Genomic DNA, 8,906 nt, shown 5'->3' on the forward strand with positions numbered 1-8,906 from the left:
TAGTGAAAGGAAGAATAGAGCAGGGGGCAGTGTGTTGTTATATGTTAAATCAAGATTTTATCCAGTCGTAATTACAAAGCCATGTATTGAAAACATTGGCATTATTTATTTTCAGCTTAGAAATGTATCTTGTCATAAAATCACACTTGGCTTAATTTATTGTCCACCCTGTCAGCCACTCACCATTGACAATGTAATCTACAATCAAACTGATGAAATCTCCTGGATGCAAAGCACCGTATTATTTGGTGATTTTAATCTACTAGTTCCGAAATGGGGAGAAGCCCTATCCTCGCACACATAGTTAGACCTATATTCAAACTTGCAGGAATTGTCTTTGCATCAATATGTAAATTATCCAACACGTGGAGCTAAGATCCTAGCTCTTGTCTTAACCACATCAGAAAATTTAATGAGTAATGTTCCTGCAGGAGAAGAATTTAGTACAAGTGATCATCACATAGTTATATTTAACATTAAATTCAGTGAAGACAATGTCGGGGCCAGTTACGAAAAAGTGCCTGGCTTTAAGAGGGCAAATTTTAATAAATTAAAGGCAATTGTAGGTGCAGGTGACTGGCATCCCAATGTCAAAACATTAGATATCAATGATGCATGGAAATATTTTACAGAAACTCTCAGCAATGCAGTCAGGTTATGAATTCCAATGTGCAACAGAAGGCCTGCCAAAAATTCTTAACCAAAATGGTGGAACTCCGATATTAAACATTGTCTGGTAGCAAAAAATCTTGTATATAAAAATTATAATACCTCAAAGGGGTATTATAATTTTTGTATGATAATAATAATACCCATAAGGTATTAAAATTTTTATATGATAATAATAAATACGATGCCCTTCGACGGAAAGCAAAAAAAATTAATGAAACGCAGTAAGAATACCCTTAAGGCACATATTGCAAGTATCAGTATATCGAATCCCAATGAATTTTTCAGTTACATAAGAAGTGAAAAAGTAATAACTCCAGCAATTGGGCCTTTAATCACAGAAAACAAAGAGCACACTGATGACGAAACTAAGGTGGGGAAAAATTCTTAAAATTTTCTTTGTGTCAGTATTTACAGTAGAAAATATACATACGATTCCTGTAGTTTCCCCAGTTCCTATAGAAGAGAGCAATATAATCAATGATATTACAGTTAGTGATCATGATGTACTACTTGCAGTTAGCAAATTAAGAGAGAACAGAACACCATGATCAGACAAAATATCTCCACGTGTATGAAAGGAACTACAGAGTGAAATATCAAAGCCCTTAACTGAACTTTTTAACTTATCACTAAAGAGCAGTAAGGTGCCACACGAATGGAAGCAAATGTAACCCCAATATTTAAAAAGGGCAACAGAGCACAACCAGAAAACTACCAGCCAATTAGTTTAACATCAGTGGTTTGCAAATTGCTTGAAACTATTATCAGAGACAAGTTCGTGGAGCATGTGAAACAAACAGTCTCATCAAAGATTCACAGCATGGTTTTCGAAATAATTGCTCTTGCCTCATGATTTTGTTGGACTATTCCAACGATATATTGAACAAGTACGACGAGACTAAATCTCTTGATGTTGTTTACCTTGCTTTTCAAGAAGCTTTTGACAAAGTTCCACACAAAAGACTCCTTCAGAAGCTAAAAGCACATGGTTTCAGCGACAATGTGCGCGGCTGGGTGTAAGATTAGCTCATCGGAAGAAAGCAAAGTGTTGTAATAAATCGATAAGGGTCAGACTGAATAAAACTTACAGGTGGAGTGCCAAAGGGATCAGTGTTGGGTCCTATTCTTTAAATGATGTATTTGCAGACGATACTAAATTAGGTAGCAGAGCAGATACAGAACTTCAGAGGCAGGCAACTCAAGGAGATCTTGATCAGCTGTTTAACTGGCCCCAAACAAGGCAAACGGATTTCTGTATTAATAAATGTAAAGTGCTAAACATTGGCAGTAAAAATGTAAGAGTTATAACATGGGTAATGTCCAACTTGGTAGAGTTAACCGTGAAAAAGACTTAGATGTCATAATAACAAACGATGTGAAAGCAAGCAAACAATGTACAGAAGCTTAAAAAAACAAAAAAACAAACATGAAATTGATTGGATTCATAGGCAGAGCATTTAAATATAAATCCGATAAAAATCGTCCTCGCTTTGTATAATTCCTCATTGCCCCCGAATTTGAGTATTGCATTCAATTTGGGTCACCGTATTATACAAAGGATATTTAGAAACTTAAAAGAGTACAGCGAGGGGTGACAAAGATGATACCCAGACTGAGAAATAAACCATACACGGAATGTTTAGAAGCCCTGAAACTCTTTACCCTAATAAACAGAGGTTACGAGGGAATTTAATTCAAGTATTCAAAACATTCAAAGGACACAATAATATGGACATTGATAAATATTTCACAGTTGATCGCTCAAACTATACTAGAGGTAATGGGCATAAAATTATTGGCAAACTTTTTCAATCACATGAAGCTAAGCATTTTTTCATTAACAGAGTTATAAATATATATGGAACAAATTGTCCTCAAAAGTAGTAAACTGTGATACGGCACTAGCCTTTAAAAATCGCATGGATAAGTATCTGTCGTCTGATCCTCAACTATGTATTTTCACTCCTGAACAACACATTTCTGTGGTGTATGTTATTTTTTCTTTCTCAGAGCCTGGAAGATACAACTGCTGACTAACATCGATAAATATTGCTGACTTAATGTTACTCTTCTTTTCAGGTAGATAGTGTAGAATTAAATTTCCTTTCTCTCTTTCCTATGAAATTTCCACAACAGTTTTTCTGTGTTGCATGGTGGTCCTTATCACTATTTCCTTCCGGCTTCGGCTGGAGGGTTTGGTGAATGGGTGGGGGAGCCTTCCTGCATTTCTCTCCTTGTCTTTAGCTGATCGATTAGTTTTGTTAGCTGTAACCTTCCCTAAACCAAACAACTATCAATGGACCAACAGGTCCGTTGCTGTTTGCTTTCCTCTGTGCTCTTTTGTACTCTGCACCTCTCTTCTCTCTTTCTTTTCCTTCTGTCTGATTCTTCACTTGTCCCACCTCACCCTCTGTCCCTCCATCAACACTTACCTTCCTCGACAGTTCTCCTTCCTTCCCTTCATCTCGACCCTTCTTCTCTCCCTTTTTACCATCCTTTCCTCCCACCTCATCCTCCATTCTTTCCATTTAAATTACTTCCTTCCATCCTAATCTTCTTCCTACCATACCATCTCTCAACACCTTCCTTCCCTCACATTACTTCATCATCTCTCCCTCCCTTTTCTCCCTCCCTCCCTTCTAGTCCACCTTCTTTCCCCTCATCTTATTCTTTTCTCTCCCACCTCACCCTCCATCCCTCTCACCTCACCCTCCATCCCTCCCTTTGGATCATCCTTCCTTCCCTCTTTAGCATCCTTTCCTCTTTCCCTTCCTTATCACATCTTCACTTCATCCATTTTTAATTCTCTCTCTCTCTCTCTCTCTCTCTCTCTCTCTCTCTCTCTCTCTCTCTCTCTCTCTCTCTCTCACCAGTCTTCTATTTGCCTCGCTTACCTCCCATCTTATCTCCCTTTCCTAGTCTATGCCCCTCGCATTCTCTGTCTCTCCCATTTTCCCTATCTCAGTCCCCCTTCCTCCTATTCTTTTCTCTCCCCGTCACTCCCTCACTCTTCTCCCTATGTCGCTCTCTCATTCCCCCCCCCCCTCCTTACTCTATATCATTTCCTGTCACTCTTCCTTTCCTCATCTCCTTCCCCATCCCCTCACTTCTTCATACCTCTTCTCCTCCCCATTAGTCTCTCTCTTCCTCCCGTCTTTCTTTTCTTCTCCCTCTCCTCTTTCTCATCACGTATCTTTTTCTTTCCCCATTTCCCTCCCCTCTCCATTGACCATTGCTCCTGTTCCCTCCCCTTTCCACCTCTGCCTTTCTCTCCACCTGCCCCCATATTTCTCATTATTCATCTTTCTTTTCTTCTCCATCTACTCCCCCCTCACTTCTAATTCCTTCCTTCCTAACCCTCACTCTCCTTACTTCCATCATCCTTCCATTTTCTCTATATCCCTCTTCTCCATCCACTATTCTTTTTTTTCCCTTTCATTTCTCATCCCTCCTCCTCCTCCTCCTCCTCCTCCTCCTCCTTTTCTTCTACCTGTTCTTTTCCTCGATTGCTCCTCCCCCTCTGTCTCATCCTTATCCCTCTTTCTCCTCATTTTCTACTCTTCTTTCCCCTCCATCCTCTTCCTCCTCCCTCACTTCTTTCCCCTCCCTATCTCCTCCTTCCTCCCCCGCGTCTCTCCCTTTTATGAGCCGTTTGGTGTAATTTAGGTGAGTTTTAATTAATATCTCCCACTAGTTTAATGGATGGCGGCAGCTCTCCTTCTGTCTCCTCCTTCTTTATTGCTCCCTCCTTCACTCCGTCTTCACTTTTCCTTTATTGCTCTTTCCTTCACTCCTTCTTCTCTTTTCCTTTATTGCTCCTTCTTGCACTCCTTCTCTTCTCCCTCATCTCTCTTTCCTGCTTCCTTTATTGTTTCTTCCTTCGTCCTTCCATCACTTTTCCTTCTTTTCCTCGTTACTGATCCTTCCTGCCTTCCTTATCCTTCTCTTCTTCATTCTCTCTCCACATTCGTTGTTGTTCCTTTCTTCTTTCCTTCTCGTTTTTCTTTCTCGTCCTTCACTCCTGTCTTTTTCATGCTTATTGTTCCACATTTCAACCCTCCTTCTCCTCTCGTTCTGCCTCTTTGCTCATTATTTTATTTTTAACGCTTCCTTCACTCCTTTCTTATCTTTCTTTAGTCTTCCCATCCTCGTTCCTTCTGTTTCTTTCCAATGACTTATTGTACTCTCCTATTTGATCTTTCCTTTGCCCCTTCCTCCCTCTGTTTTCTGTCTCCTTCGATACTGTTTTTCCCTCGTGCCTCCTTCATGTCCCCTGTCTCTGTTTCTTTTTTCACTTCCCTTTCTGTCTCTTCCTTTCCTGTTGATCCCTCCTTTGCTCATCCTTTTGTTTCATTAAAATACCATGCAGAATTGATCAATGAAAACACGATGTAGGGCCATCTGTACCGTACTGAAGAAATATGCTATTATAACTATGAGTACAAAAATAATTAAAGAGGCAAAATTACAGGCAAATGCATTATTTCCCAAGGCTTGCTTCTGGTATAATATCCCATTACAGACTGAGCACAAGAGCCGTTTTCTCTCGTACATACATAAAAAGCTTCACACCTTGTTCGAGTCGAACTCGGCCTGTACCATAACCACGTTTAAATCGGTAGAGAACATGTGACTTAATTGGGATGGTTGTTTTAGGACCAGGAGTTTCGGGCCCGTCATATGGCGGACCCATATCCATCTTTGCAAACTTGTGGACTATAAAATGTGTCCTAAGTCCTAAAGAAGAAAGAAAAATTGAGAATAATGCCTCGAGATATCAGGGTCAAGTACATGCATAATAAATTTCAGGCCAGTCACTCCGGAAATTAAATCATTAGGGTATGGCAACAAGTGTTGGTAAGAAGAGCGAGAGTAGGAAGAAAGGAATAAGAATGATACAAATTATGTTTCCCTTTGGGATGTGCACATATACAGTAGTTGGGTATATTCCCGAGAGGAGTCCCCAAACTTTACTTGTACTCACAGACATCGAGAGGATTCCCAGCTGGCAAGCAGAATCGCCTGGCGATAGTCAAACAGAGAAGTCATCCTGCGAAAGTGGAAGGGTTAATGCTAAGCACAGTTAATTATCAGAACCTGATGGTTGTGGGTCATACCGAGTCCCTTGGTTAGTGGAAGGAGCAATGCATAAACTTCTGCTCTTTGCAACATTCGGTTTACCGTTGATACTAGGCACCCCATATTCTTCATAAATGAACTAGACTGTCACTCTGTATCTGGTGATGTATATGGGATTGGTCGCAGGGAATCTGTATGTTATTTCAAGTGGTGATTGACAGTATTCACTTCGTATCTCGATACAGAAGGGTTGTCGTCTGGTGCTGGTAGTCCATTCTGCTTGAGCGAGAGATGTCACTCTGCATTTTCAGACACAAGAAGACAATCACCTATTGTCTTAAGCTTTGTGTTGAGTGTGATGATGGTGGATGAGGACAAGTAATTAAAGAAACAATCCACAGTCAGTGAAGATGCGAGTTCAGTCCTAGTTTGAGATGGAGAACAGTATATTTTAATCTCTTTCCAACGAACTGTACTGATCTTCCACACGACTCACCATGTCACAAAACATTCCCACTAATGCCATTACACCAGCCATGAATGAGACAGTCCTAGCATGTATTCAGTATGTATGCTAAATATTAGTACTGAAGTGGTGATATGTGAAGGTGTGTGCCATGTAGGAGTAATCGTGGACCTCAGAGAATGGACTGTTTACGCCTGTCCTCAGCGTAGGACATGTAAAAGATCGCCTGAAGCAAGCGGGTTCTTTGCTCGTGTTTTCTGTCCAATTTGTAGACGAGTTAAATTACTCTGCGTAACCTGATGCATGAATGTGGTTGTGGTGGATCTCCGGCTCATGTCAGACTTCTGGAGATGCCTTGTGCCCTTCATAGGCTCCCTGGAATAGTAACTCCATGATGGCACAAACATGCACCTGGCTATTTTTAGTGTCAGTGTCCTGGGCTTCTTTGTTTGTCAAAAGGTGGCAGCTTGGCTGCTATAAGGGATGCTGTCCACTTGGCAGAGCTCGTGTGGTGGCATTGGTGTATGCTAGTAAGCTCATCACTGACCTAGTACGTGGAGGGTGCTGTTGTAAGTGAAAGACTAGGGGTGATATTTCTTCTGTAAGGTCTATTAGTTGGGTCGAAGATATCAGTGAGGATGGCGCTGCTTATTGAAACAGGTGAGACTGAGTCTTCTATTAAGGTGGCTCTAAGAGGGAGCTTCAGGGCACGTCTACTCCAGTGCTTGCCTCAAGGGTGGGGCTGAAACTTGTACAATGCCTTCTCAGGAGTCAAGTTATTTTGAAAGGGGAAAACTAAGACAAATTCCTCCTTATGGTAGCTTGACAGGAAGGCTAGTGTCAGGTGGAGGGCTGAAAGATGGCTCCGGCAGTAAATACGAGTCAGGAGACCTTGACATTTGGCGGGAGAGCCTTGATAAGTGGCAGGGCTCGAATGATTCTGCCGCCCACTGCTCCGCCGTTCCTTTTTACTATCCCAGTGGCTCAGGGTCTACTGTGATGAACTAGTACAGGGCGCAGCCCAGCAATTGCCTTATAATGCCACTTCTGTCGGGTTGGTCACTTAATGCAAGATATCTTGGGGATGAGTGGCTATCCATGTTAGGCTGTCTTCTCTGTTCTTCATTATAATGTACTGCACTCATTAGTTCCCTCTTCACTCGCCTTTTATGTATCTTGCTTCATTTTCTTTGTCTCCTCCGTTGTTTATTGCTATCCCTCTCATTTCTCTTTCTCGTCCTTCCATTACCCCTTCTTCTGTTTCTCCCTTCTTTGTTGTTTTCTTCTTCGCTTTTCTTTCATTTCCCATTTCCTCCCATTCACTTCCTCTTCTCCCCTTTCCTTCCCTCTAGTGTATTTTTTTTCTTTTTTTCGTTTGTTCTTATTATTCTTTTCTTTTATCATTGACGTTTCCTGTCTCTTCGCTATTTCATATCCTTTTCTTTTGTGTTCGTCTTTATTAACGTTTCCTCTTTTGCTTTTGTCTTCTGCTTCCTTCAGTGTTCCCTGTGTTTTTTCCCTCCTGTAATGGTTTCTCCTTAATCTTCCGTCTCTCGCCTTTATATTAATGACTTTCTTTCCACCTCTTCTCTTCTCTTCTATTCCATTTCTTTCTAGTTGTTTTTGCCCTCCACACTATGATAGAGACTAAGGCATCTGTTTAGGTTCTTCTTCCTTCCAAACACTTTTCATTCTGGTACCATTCTTTCATCTCTTCACCAGTTCTCTTCGACTTTAGTACAATTGTTCTTTGGTACACAGTACCACAGACTCCATTTTCATTTAAGCCTTTGAAAGGGTGTCTTGAAGTCAAAGGTCAAACCATACTAGCACACAGTTTGGAATCTTCTGTACTTGTATGTTTATTAAACATCATGACAATTTTCACAGAAGTCTTGCCCTTTCCATATGTCATTGAGTGTAGTTGTGTGGAGATCATTCTGCATTCCCTTGGAAATGTTGGTAATGGTTAGCGTTCTTTAATTCATGCGCTTCATTGTCTTCCATCACTTTTTGTCCTCTTCTTTCTCACGCTTTCGTCTTGGTTTTCTGCGTCTTCCTTAATTTAATGTTCTCTTCTTTCGCATCTCTTTCTATGTCTTCTTTCTTTTATTGTTCTCTTCTTGCATCCTTCCTTCACTTCTCCATCAACGTCTTCCTTCATTTACAATCCTCTTCTTTCTCAATATTTCTCCTTGCTTTTTGTGCCTTCCTTCATTTATTACCATTTCTTCCTCTTATCCTTTAGTCTCCTCTTTTGTTTGTTTGTTTTCTTTTCTTCCTTCTTTCTCCGAAGTGAAATCCATTACCTCCTCTCAGCATTATTGGTATCTCACAATAATACGCTTCTAAGAGTTATATTCTCGTTTCCTTCTGGCATTCGCAACATATCTCGTGATATATTTTGTTTATTTCAGCTTATTATCTTCTTTTTCGTTGTCAGCGCAGTGCTGATATTAAAAAGAACTAAATATCATACAAGGAGTTATAAGGTATTATCATCATCATTCAGTCTGTTTTAGCCCCAACAGGAGAGCAGGTCCCCAGGGCTAGGTTACTCATTTCCGACATTTAAGGCGAGATGGCCAGCCTTGCTCTTTCTCGGGTCTCATTAAGTCAGCAATGAACCCCAACAATCCCTTGGGCCCCTATCCGGTTGGAGTTTCTTAAATCCCTATATCACTAAGCG

Source organism: Coenobita brevimanus, chromosome 55 (assembly GCF_032717465.1).
Source record: "Coenobita brevimanus isolate Jiangsu-jjx chromosome 55, ASM3271746v2, whole genome shotgun sequence".
NCBI lineage: Eukaryota > Metazoa > Arthropoda > Malacostraca > Decapoda > Coenobitidae > Coenobita > Coenobita brevimanus.